This window comes from Trachypithecus francoisi, unplaced genomic scaffold (assembly GCF_009764315.1).
Source record: "Trachypithecus francoisi isolate TF-2019V2 unplaced genomic scaffold, Tfra_2.0 Lachesis_group2, whole genome shotgun sequence".
NCBI classification, from domain to species: domain Eukaryota; kingdom Metazoa; phylum Chordata; class Mammalia; order Primates; family Cercopithecidae; genus Trachypithecus; species Trachypithecus francoisi.
The window spans coordinates 116,137,376-116,149,543 of NW_022681465.1; the positions used below are offsets into that span (position 1 = coordinate 116,137,376).

The 12,168-nt window shown below is 49.1% G+C and overlaps 1 pseudogene across 1 annotated transcript; it reads left to right on the forward strand.

The window, feature by feature from the left end:
* The first annotated feature begins 358 nt into the window (after window positions 1-358).
* Window positions 359-1,594, forward strand: LOC117064368 (annotated as a pseudogene). The gene has a single exon (XR_004429406.1). The product of XR_004429406.1 is annotated as a Y-box-binding protein 1-like (transcript).
* The last annotated feature ends 10,574 nt before the right edge of the window (window positions 1,595-12,168 follow it).

The window sequence follows — 12,168 nt, forward strand, 5'->3', positions numbered from 1 at the left end:
GTTATAGCTATTTAACCTGTAGTATTCTGGACAAACTTGTTAAAAAATAAACAGACAAAAAGAAAAATAAAACTTGAGTTATGTTTATCTTGCACATTTTTTGTTGTTACAGTGAAAACAAAAATGGCCCAAGAAAATGTTTCCCTTTTTTTTATTTTTTAGTTTATAACTGGAACATTTAGAAAGAAGGAAATGAATGTGCATTTTATCAATTTCGTAGGGGCACAAGGAGGACGATAATAGTAGATCTTTTGAAATTTGAACAACATCTTTAGATAACCAAGCAAATACTTTAAAAAATTGTAATGAAAATGGAATACAGCTACTGTAGCTCATAAAAATTTTAGATAGCGAGTTGGATCGGTAGCGGGAGCGGAGAGCGGACCCCAGAGAGCCCTGAGCAGCCCCACCGCCGCCGCTGGCCTACTTACCATGACACCCCGGGAGGAGCCGCAGCTGCCGCAGCCGGCCCCAGTCACCATCACCGCAACCATGAGCAGCGAGGCCAAGACCCAGCAGCCGCCCGCCGCCCCCGCCCTCAGCGCCGCCGACACCAAGCCCGGCACTAACTGGCAGCAGCGCAGGGAGCGGTGGCCCCGGCGGCCTCACATCGGAGGTGCCTGCCGGCGGGGACAAGAAGGTCATCGCAACGAAGGTTTTGGGAACAGTAAAATGGTTCAATGTAAGGAATGGATATGGTTTCATCAACAGGAATGACACCAAGGAAGATGTATTTGTACTCCAGACTGCCATAAAGAAGAATAACCCCAGGAAGTACCTTAGCAGTGTAGGAGATGGAGAGACTGTGGAGTTTGATGTTGTTGAAGGAGAAAAGGGTGCGGAGGCAGCAAATGTTACAGGTCCTGGTGGTGTTCCAGTTCAAGGCAGTAAATATGCAGCAGACCTTAACCATTATAGACGCTATCCACGTCGTAGGGGGTCCTCCACGCAATTACCAGCAAAATTACCAGAATAGTGAGAGTGGGGAAAAGAACGAGGGATCGGAGAGTGCTCCCGACGGCCAAGCCCAACAACGCCCGCCCTACCGCAGGCGAAGGTTCCCACCTTACTACATGCGGAGACCCTATGGGCGTGGACCACAGTATTCCAACCCTCCTGTGCAGGGAGAAGTGATGGAGGGTGCTGACAACCAGGGTGCAGGAGAACAAGGTAGACCAGTGAGGCAGAATATGTATAGGGGATATAGACCACGATTCCGCAGGGGCCCTCCTCGCCAAAGACAACCTAGAGAGGACGGCAATGAAGAAGATAAAGAAAATCAAGGAGATGAGACCCAAGGTCAGCAGCCACCTCAACGTTGGTCGGTACCGCCGCAACTTCAATTACCGACGCAGACGCCCAGAAAACCCTAAACCACAAGATGGCAAAGAGACAAAAGCAGCCCATCCACCAGCTGAGAATTCGTCCGCTCCCGAGGCTGAGCAGGGCTGGCTGAGTAAATGCCGGCTTACCATCTCTACCATCATCCGGTTTAGTCATCCAACAAGAAGAAATACGAAATTCCAGCAATAAGAAATGAACAAAAGATTGGAGCTGAAGACCTTAAGTGCTTGCTTTTTGCCCGTTGACCAGATAACTAGAACTATCTGCATTATCTATGCAGCATGGGGTTTTTATTATTTTTACCTAGAGACGTCTCTTTTTGGTAATAACAAACGTGTTTTTTAAAAAAGCCTGGTGGTTTTTTTAAATACGCCTTTAAAGGTTTTTAAATTTTTTCATATCTGGTCAAGTTGAGATTTTTAAGAACTTCATTTTTAATTTGTAATAAAAGTTTACAACTTGATTTTTTCAAAAAAGTCATCAAACTGCAAGCACCTGTTAATAAAGGTCTTGAATAATTGTCAAAAAATAATTTAGATAGCTATTGCTACAACCATATGCTTTTATAGCTAGACATTAAAATTATGATAGCATGAGTTCATACATTCGATTACTTTTCCTCCCTTTCTCTTGTTTTTTTTTTGAGACAGAGTCTCGCTCTGTTGCCCAGGCTGGAGTGCAGTGGCATGATCTCATCTCACTGCAACCTCCATCTCCCGGGTTCAAGCAATTCTCCCACCTCAGCCTCCCCAGTAGCTGGGACTACAGGTGCTCACCACCATGCCTGGCTAATTTTGTTTTTTTATTTTTAGTAGAGATGGCATTTCACCGTGTTAGCCAGGATGGTCTTGATCTTCTGACCTTATGATCCGCCCGCCTCAGCCTCCCAAAGTGCTGTGATTACAGGCGTAAGCCACCACGCCCGGCCTTTTTGTTTGTTTTTTTGAGACAGAGTCTCACTTTATCGCCCAAGCTGGAGTGCAGTGGCGTGATCTCGGCTCACTGCAACCTCCACCTCCTGGGTTCAAGTGATTATCCTACCTCAGCCTGCCGGGTAACTGGGAGTACAGGCGCTCACTACCACTGCTTAGGCTGGTCTCGAACTCCTGGCCTCAAGTGATCCCTTGGCCCCGGCCTCCCAAAATGCTGGGATTACAGGCATGAGCCACTGGCTAATTTTTTTTTTTTTCCTGTCAGGCTCAAGCAGTCCTTCTGCCTCAATCTCCCTGTAGCTGGGACCACAGACATACACCACCATGCCTGACTAATTTTTGTATTTTCTGTAGAGATGGGGTTTGCTGTGTTGCCCAGGCTGGTCTCGGACTCTTGGCCTCAAGTGATCCACCTGCCTTAGCCCCCATCCTTAAAAAAATAAAATAAAGGACATGAATTCGATTGTGTCACTGTGCTGCTTGAGCCTTCAGTGGTTGTCCTCCAAGTAGAATCTGCTCCCTGCCTGTCCAGCCTGGAGGCTACTGCTCCAGGCCCTTGGCCTCTTAGCCTCAAAGCCTGCTTCCCTCTGCCTGACCAGGCCCTATCACCTGCCAAATCCCAGGTTATGCATCACTTTCTCAGCAACTCTCCCCAACTCCCAAATAGTTCCCAGTTAGGGGCTCTCACTGTAGTGCATAGCACTTGCTGAAACTTGTAGCTGTGGACTGTATTGTAAAATTATTCATTTTTCTTCATCTCCCTGCTAGATTCGAAGCTTCTCCAGGAAAGGGATCTTTTCTCCTCTGGTCATCCCAGGACAAGGCAAATGGAATGTACTTGAACATTCACCGGATGGACAAATGCGTGAAATGAAGACACAAATGTGGAGCTGGTAAGCAGTGGGCCAAGCATCCTTCCAAACGGAGAATGAAATTATGAAGACTCGGGCTGGGCACGGTGGCTCACACCTGTAATCCCAGCACTTAGGGACGCTGATGTGGGCGGATCACGAGGTCAGGAGTTCGAAACCAGCGTGGCCAACATGGTGAAACCCAGTCACTGAGAAAAATACAAAAATTAGCTGGGCGTGGTGGGGCAGTAATCCCAGTTACTTGGGAAGCTGAGGTGGGAGAATCACTTGAACGCTGGAGGCAGAGGCTGTAGTAAGCCGAGATTGTGCCACTGCACTCCAGCCTGGGCAACAGAGCAAGACTCTGTCTCAAAAAAAAAAAAAAAAAAGCCGGGCGTGGTGGCTCATGCCTGTAATCCCAACACTTTGGGAGGCTGAGGCGGGCGGATTACCTGATATCAGGAGTTCAAGACCAGCCTGGCCAACATGGTGAAACCCCATCTCTACTAAAAAGACAAAATTTAGCCGGCGCGGTGGCTCACGCCTGTAATCCCAGCACTTTGGGAGGCCGAGGTGGGCGGATCACGAGGTCAAGAGATTGAGATCATCCTGGTCAACATGGTGAAACCCTGTCTCTACTAAAAATACAAAAAATTAGCCGGGCTTGGTGGCGGGAGCCTGTAGTCCCAGCTACTCGGGAGGCTGAGGCAGGAGAATCGCTTGAACCCGGGAGGTGGAGATTGCAGTGAGCCAAGATCGTGCCACTGCACTCCAGCCTGGAGACAGAGCGAGACTCGGTCTCAAACAAACAAACAAACAAAAAATTAGCCGGGTGTGGTGGGGCGGTAATCCCACCTACTCGGGAAGCTGAGGTGGGAGAATCACTGGAACCTGGAGGCGGAGGCTGCAGTGAGCGAGATCGCGCCACTGCCCTCTAGCCCGGGCAACAAGAGCGAGACTCCGTATCAAAAAAAAAAAAAAAAAATTAGCCGGCAGTACGTTTTGAAGATTTGATTTGGCTGAAGACAGTGAGTGACTTGGCTGAAGCCTTGGGAGGTTCGCACCCAGAAAGTTCAAAACAGACCGTCAGTTGTCGGCCTGCAGGAGGCGCGCGGCGTGAGCGGGAGGGCGCGCGCTCGGTCCCTCCCCGGCTCTGCGTCGGGCGGACCCTTCTCCTCAGCGGGCGGCGGGACACTGTGGGGACGCCTTTGTTTCTGCCGCTCGTGGTGTCTGAACCCACAATTTGTTTACGGGGTTGTGGAGCCGGACTCCGCGTCGGAAGGGCGGTCTCTTTCAACACAACAGTGGGGCTCCAGGAAAGGCCGAGAGACGCGGGGATCCCCGCCGGAAGGGCGGCCCGCGCTGCCTGGCCATGGCGGGGGAGAGGGTGGTACCCCATACCCGGGCTCCAACCGAGATGCCCTTTTCTTTTTTTTTTTTTTTTTTTTTTTTTGTTGAGACGGAGTCTCGCTCTAGCCCGGGCTGGAGTGCAGTGGCCGGATCTCAGCTCACTGCAAGCTCCGCCTCCCGGGTTTACGCCATTCTCCTGCCTCAGCCTCCCGAGTAGCTGGGACTACAGGCGCCCGCCACCTCGCCCGGCTAGCTTTTTTGTATTTTTTAGTAGAGACGGGGTTTCACCGTGTTAGCCAGGATGGTCTCGATCTCCTGACCTCGTGATCCGCCCGTCTCGGCCTCCCAAAGTACTGGGATTACAGGCTTGAGCCACCGCGCCCGGCCTGAGATGCCCTTTTCTTAAGGGCAGCTTGGAGTGTACCACCCGAGCAGGTCCCGGAGGCGGCCGATGCTGTTTATCACTCAGAAATTTAAAGTTTGTTTGTTTTGAGACAGGTCTCCCCACTTTGCCTAGGTTGGAGTTAAGGGGCGCGATCTCAGCTCAGTGCAGCCTTCACCTCCTGGGCTCAAGCGATTCTCCCACCTCAGTCTCCTGAGTAGCTGGAACTACAGGCATGTGCCACCAGGCCTGGCTAATATTTAAATTTTTTTTTCTTTTTGAGACTGAAGTCTCGCCCTTGTTGCCCAGGCTGGAGTGCAGTGGCGCGATCTCGGCTCACCGCAACATCCGCCTTTTGACTTCAAGCAATTCTCCTGCCTCAGCCTCCCGAGTAGCTGGGATTACAACCCTGCGCCACTGCACCCAGCTAATTTTTTGTATTTTTAGTAGAGGTGGGGTTTCACCATGTTGGCCAGGCTGGTCTTGAACTCCCGATCTCAGGTAATTTGCCTGCCTGGGCCTCCCAAAGTGCTGGGATTACAGGCGTGAGCCACCGCGCCCAGCATGTTTTTAAATGTTTGTAGAAATAGGGTCTCAATATGTTGTCCAGGATGGTCTGGAACTCCTGACCTCAGGTGATGTGCCTGCCTTGGCCTCCCAAAGTACTGGGATCATTGGCGTGAGCTATCACACGGAACCTAGATCATTTTTTCTCAACTTTTTTTTCATGATCACCATCTTAAAGATCCTTTCTAGATCTTTTTTCCTAGTTCCCCACCACATGACATTTTAATAACATAGAGATACTGTAACGTATGTCTTTTTATGTCCTGTGGCCCTTTGGAAGGCAACAAACCATTGTGTTACCTAAGATTTGTTTCCTTCCCCCTCATAGCCTCCCCATCCCACTACCCCATGCACTCGTACCACAATTTATTCCATACTTCATTAGACATTAAGCTGTTTTCTAAAGCTTCCCTATTTCATGCTGCCATGAACAATCTTGTAATTAAATCAGTGCAAAAGTAGGAATGGAATGAATGTTTTAATGAAGTGTATGTATTTATACTGCAAATAGCCCTAAGCGAGAGGATGTACCAATTTACACTCCAACCACAATGTACCTCGATGACATCTCCCTGCATCCTTTCCAGCTGTCTTAATTACTCTTTTAAATGATCACTAATTTGAAAATTAGTTGCAAAGGCTTTGCGTTATTTTATTTAATTAGCATTTCTTTGGTTACCACTCAAAGGGACACCTCTCAAGCCTATGGATCATCTGCATATTTTCTTTTCTTTTTCTTTTTTTTGAGACGGAGTCTCACTCTGTAGCCCAGGCTGGAGTGCAGTGGCTGGATCTCAGCTCACTGAAAGCTCCACCTCCCAGGTTCAGGCCATTCTCCTGCCTCAGCCTCCCTAGTAGCTGGGACTACAGGCGCCCGCCACCTCGCCCTGGCTAGTTTTTTGTATTTTTAGTAGAGACGGGGTTTCAACGTGTTGGCCACGATGGTCTCGATCTCCCGACCTCGTGATCCGCCCGTCTTGGTCTCCCAAAGTGCTGGGATTACAGGCTTGAGCCACCGCGCCCGGCCTCTTTTTCTTTTATTTATTTTTTTGAGACAGAAATTCGCTCTTGTTGCCCAGGCTGGAGTGCAATGGTGTGATCTCGGTTCAACACAACCTCCGCCTCCCAGGTTCAAGCAATTATCTTGCCTCAGCCGCCCGAGTAGCTGGGATTACAGGCATGTGCCACCATGCCCCACTAATTTTGTATTTTTAGTAGAGATGGGGTCTCTTCATATTGGTCAGGCTGGTCTTGAACTCCCCACCTTGGGTGATCCGCCCACCTCAGCCTCCTAAGGTGCTGGGATTATGGGAGTGAACCACTGCGCCCAGCTGTTTTTTTTTTTTTTTTTTTTTTGAGAAGGAGTTTTGCTCTTGTTGCCCAGGCTGGAGTGCAATGACATGATCTCAGCTCACCACAACTGCCACCTCCTAGGTTCAAGCGATTCTCCTGCCTCAGCCTCTTGAGTAGCTGGGATTACAGGCATGTGCTACCACGGCCGGTTAATTTTTTGTATTTTCAGTAGAGACAGGGTTTCTCTATGTTGGTCAAGCTGGTCTTGAACTCCTGACCTCAGGTAATCCACGACCTTGGCCTCCCAAAGTGTTGAGATTACAGGCGTCAGCCTGGTCATCTGCATATTTTCTTTTGCAAACCTCAGGGTTCTGTTTTTCTGTTTGTTTTGTTTTGTTTTGAGACAGAGGCTCGTTCTGTCACCCAGGCTCGAGTGCAGTGGCGTGATCTAGGCTCACCACAACCTCCGCCTCCCAGGTTCAAGTGATTCTCCTGCCTCAACCTCCAAGTAGCTGGGATTACAGGCACGTGCCACCATGCCTGGCTAATTTTTATATATTTTTTAGGAGAGACGGAGTTTCACCATGTTGGCCAGGCTGGTCTCCAACTCTTGATATCAGGTGATCCGCCTGCTTTGGCCTCCAAAAGTGCTGGGATTACAGGTGTAGCCACCACCACGCCTGGCTTTTTTTTTTTTTTTTGAGACCGAGTCTTGCTCTGTCATCCAGGTTGGAGTGCAGTGGCAAAATCTAGGCTCACTGCAAGCTCTGCCTTCTGGGTTCTCGCCATTCTCTTGCCTCAGCCTCCCGAGTAGCTGGGACTATAGGTGCCTGCCACCATGCCCGGCTAATTTTTTGTCTTTTTAGTAGAGACGGGGTATCACCATGTTAGCCAGGATGGTCTCGATCTCCTGACCTCGTGATCCGCCCACCTCGGCCTCCCAAAGTGCTGGAATTACAGGCATGAGCTACCGTGCCCAGCCCAAGGTTCTGTTTCTTGAGGGCTGTATGGTGAGTGGTGGTTTCCGGATCCTAGCCGACTAGCAGGTCAATCATGGCAGTGTTTACCAGTTGTGCACCTACCTGGAGCAAATAATTACTCTAACCTCTCTTTGTAAAATTTGCAAAATGTACTAAATAATAGTACTCATCTCCCATTGGGTTATTTTGGGAATTAGCTGAGATACCAGTAAGCATTTTATTTTTTTTGAGACAGAGTCTGGCTCTGTCACCTAGGCTGGACTGCAGTGGTGCGATCTTGGCTCACTGCAACCTCTGCCTCCCGGGTTTAAGTGATTCTCCTGCCTCAGCCTCCCGAGTAACTGGGATTACAGGTGCCTACCACCACACCTGGCCAATTTTTGTATTTTAGTGGAGACAGGGTTTCACCATGTTGACCAGGTCTTTTTTTTTTTTTTTTTTTTGAGATCGAGTCTTGCTCTATTGCCCAGGCTGGAGTGCAGTGGCGCAATCTTGGCTCACTGCAACCTCTGCCTCCCAGGTTCAAGTGATTCTCTTGCCTCAGCCTCCCAAGTAGCTAGGATTACAGGTACCTGCCAGCACACCTGACTAATTTTTGTATTTTTAGTAGAAATAGGGTTTCACTATGTTGGCCAGGCTGGTTTTGAACTCCTGACCTCAGGTGATCTGCCCACCTCGGCCTCCTAAAGTGCTGGGATTACAGGCGTGAGCCACTGTGCCCAGCCTACTTCACATTATTAAGAAATCCATGAAAATATAATTTTTTTTTTTTTGAGGCGGAGTCTCGCTCTGTCGTCTGGACTGGAGTGCAGTGGCCGGATCTCAGCTCACTGCAAGCTCTGCCTCCCGGGATTATGCCATTCTCCTGCCTCAGCCTCCCGAGTAGCTGGGACTACAGGCGCCCGCCACCTCGCCCGGCTAGTTTTTTTTTTTGTATTGTTTTTAGTAGAGACGGGGCTCCTGACCTCGTGATCCGCCCGTCTCGGCCTCCCAAAGTGCTGGGATTACAGGCTTGAGCCACCACGCCTGGCCGAAAATGTAACTTTAATGGCTGTAACATGTCATCACACAAAATAATTGGAGTATAACAGTTTCCATCAAATCTAAAATATCATCAATTTTAAGTCCCACCATTATTTTCTGCACTACTACAAACAAATTCTGGCCTGGCATGGTGGCTTGTAATCCCAGCGCTTTGGGAGGCCGAGGCAGTCAGATCACCTGAGTTCAGGAGTTCCAGACCAGCCTGGTCAACCTGTCTCTACTAAAAATACAAAAATTAGCCTGGCGTAGTGGCATGTGCCTAGAGTCCCAGCTACTTGTTGGGAGGCTGAGGCAGGAGGATCACCTGAGCCTGGGTGGGGGAGGTTGCAGTGAGCCAAGATCGTGCCACTGCACTCCAGCCTGAGCGACAGAGCAAGACTCCATCTCAAAATAATAATAATAATAATAATACTATGTCGCCCTTATGTATATAATAATATTATTATTATTATTATTACATACATATTAGTAGAGACGGGGTTTCACCGTGTTAGCCAGGATGGTCTCTATCTCCTGACCTCGTGATCCGCCCGCCTCGGCCTCCCAAAGTCCTGGGATTACAGGCGTGAGCCACTGCGCCTGACTGTATTATTATTTTTTGAGATGGTCTCACTTTGTCACTGTGCCCGGCTAATTTTTGTATTTTTGTAGAGATGGGTTTTGACCATGTTGCCCAGGCTTGCTTCAAACGCCTCAACTGAAGCAATCTGCCTTCCTCGGCCGCGCAAAGTGCTAGCATTACACATGTGAGCCACCACGCCCAGCCGTGTTATTTATGATTGCATTTCTTTTCTTTTCTTTGAGGCAGAGTCTCGCTCTGTCACCTAGTCTGGAGTGCAGTGGTGTGATCTTGGCTCACTGCAACCTCTGCCTCCGGGGTTCAAGCCATCCTCCCACCTCAGGCTCTTGTGTAGCTGGGATTACAGGTGTGTGCCACCACACCCGGTTAATTTATCTTTTTTACTACACTTGATCTTTGCTCAAAGGATGAGATGTGACAATTTAGTAGAGATGGGGTTTCACCATGTTGGCCAGGTGGGTCTGGAATGCTTGACCTCAAGTGATCAGCCCACCATGGCCTCCCAAAGAGCTAGGATTACAGGGTGAGCCACCACGCCCAGCTGATATCATTGGTTTTTTAAAATTTTTTTTTAATTTTTGAGGCGGAGTCTCGCTCTGTCGCCCAGACTGGAGTGCAGTGGCGCAATCTCGGCTCACTGCAAGCTCCGCCTCCCGGGTTCACGCCATTCTCCTGCCTCAGCCTCCCAAGTAGCTGGGACTACAGGCGCCCGCCACCTCGCCCGGCTAGTTTTTTGTATTTTTAGTAGAGACGGGGTTTCACCATGTTAGCCAGGATGGTCTCGATCTCCTGACCTCGTGATCCGCCCGTCTCGGCCTCCCAAAGTGCTGGGATTACAGGCTTGAGCCACCGCGCCCGGCAATATCATTGGTTTTAAAACACATTCCTGGCCAGGTGAGGTGATTCATGCCTATAATCCCAGCAATTTGGGAGGCTGAGGTGGGTGGATCACCTGAGGTCAACATGGCGATACCCTGTCTCTACTAAAAACACAAAAATTAGCTGGGCGTGATGGCGGACGCCTATAATCCCAGCTACTCTGGAGGCTGAGGTAGGAGAATTGCTTGGATCTGGGAGGTGGAGGTTGCAGTGAGCCGAGATTACGCCATTGCACTCCAGCCTGGGTGACAAAGCAAGACTCCATCCCCCCCCAACAAAAAAAAGCAAAAGAAAATAAATAAAGCACATTCCTATCTCATTAAGGCTAAGCTGTACAAAATGTGTCTTATAAATGATACCAAAGATAACAAATATGTGTTTAATCTCTGGATGGGAAAAGGCTTTCTAAACTTAAAGACAAACCTCAAAGGAACATATCCATGGCTTTGACATCAAGAAATGTAAACATTTTATATGTCCAAATATTAAAAAGCAATCATAGGCTGGGTGCAGTGGCTCACACCTGTAATTCCAGCACTTTGGGAGGCTGAGGTGGGTGGATCACTTGAGGTCTGGAGTTCCAGACCAGCCTGGCCAACATGGTGAAACCCCATCTCTACTAAAAATACAAAAATTAGCTGGGTGTGATGGTGCATGCCTGTAATCCCAGCGATTTGGTACTTTTTTCCTTCTTTTTCTGAGATGGAGTCTCCCTCTCTTGCCCAGGTTGGAGTACACTGGCAGGATCTCTGCTCACTGCAACCTCCACCTCCTGGGTTCAAGTGATTCTCCTGCCTCAGCCTCCCAAGTAGCTGGGATTACAGGAGCCCGCCACCACGCCTGGCTAATTTTGTATTTTTAGTAGAGACAGGGTTTCACCATTTTGGCCAAGCTGTCTCAAACTCCTGACATCAGGAGATCCACCCACCTCGGCCTCCCAAAGTGCTGGGATTACAAGTGTGAGCCAGTGAGCCACTGCGCCTGGCGTATCCCAGCAACTTGGGAGGTTGAGGCACAAAAATTGCTTGAACCCGGGAGGTGGAAGTTGCAGTGAGCCGAGATCACATACCTGCACTCCAACCTGAGTGACAAAGTGAGATCCTGTCTTTAAAAAAAAAAAGCAATCATAAATCAGGGCCGAGCATCATGGCTCACATGTAGAATAATTCCAGTGCTTTGAGAGGCCAAGGTGGGAGAATTGCTTGACGCCAGGAATTCAGGACTAGCCTGGGCAACATAGTGAGACCCCCATCACCACGAAACAATACAATTAGTCAGGCCTGGTTGAAAGTGCCTGTAGCCCCAGCTACTCAGGAGGCTGAGTGTGGAGGATGGCTTGAGCCCAGGAGTTCAAGGCTGCAGTGAGCTATGATTGTGTCACGGCACAGAACAAGACATTGTCTGTAAAACAAACAAAAAATACCACCACAAAACCACAAAAATAATTAAAAGGTAGGCAAACTGAGAAGAATGTTTGGGGCAACTATCCTAAGGGCTAACAGCCTTAACAAAGAGCTCTGTAAACTATAACAAGTATACCAAGACATAAAGACCACTGAGGCAAGATGGTGAATTTTTTTTGTTTTTTTCAGATGGAGTCTCGCTCTGTGGCCCAGGCTGGAGTGCAGTGGTACAATCTCTGCTCACTGCAACCTCCACTTCCCAGGTTCAAGTGAGTCTCCTGCCTCAGCCTCCTGAGTAGCTGGGATTACAGGCGCCTGCCACCACACCCGGCTACGTTTTGTATTTTTAGTAGAGACGGAGTTTCACCATGTTGGTCAGGCTGGTCTCGAACTCCTGACCTCGTGATCCACTGGCCTTGGCCTCCCAAAGTGGTGGGATTACAGGCATGAGCCACCTCGCCTGGGCTGATGATGAACTTTTTATTTTAAAAAACCTTTGGCTGAGCGTGGTGGCTCATGCTTGTAATCTCAGTACTTTGGGAGGCTGAGGCAGGCAGGTCACT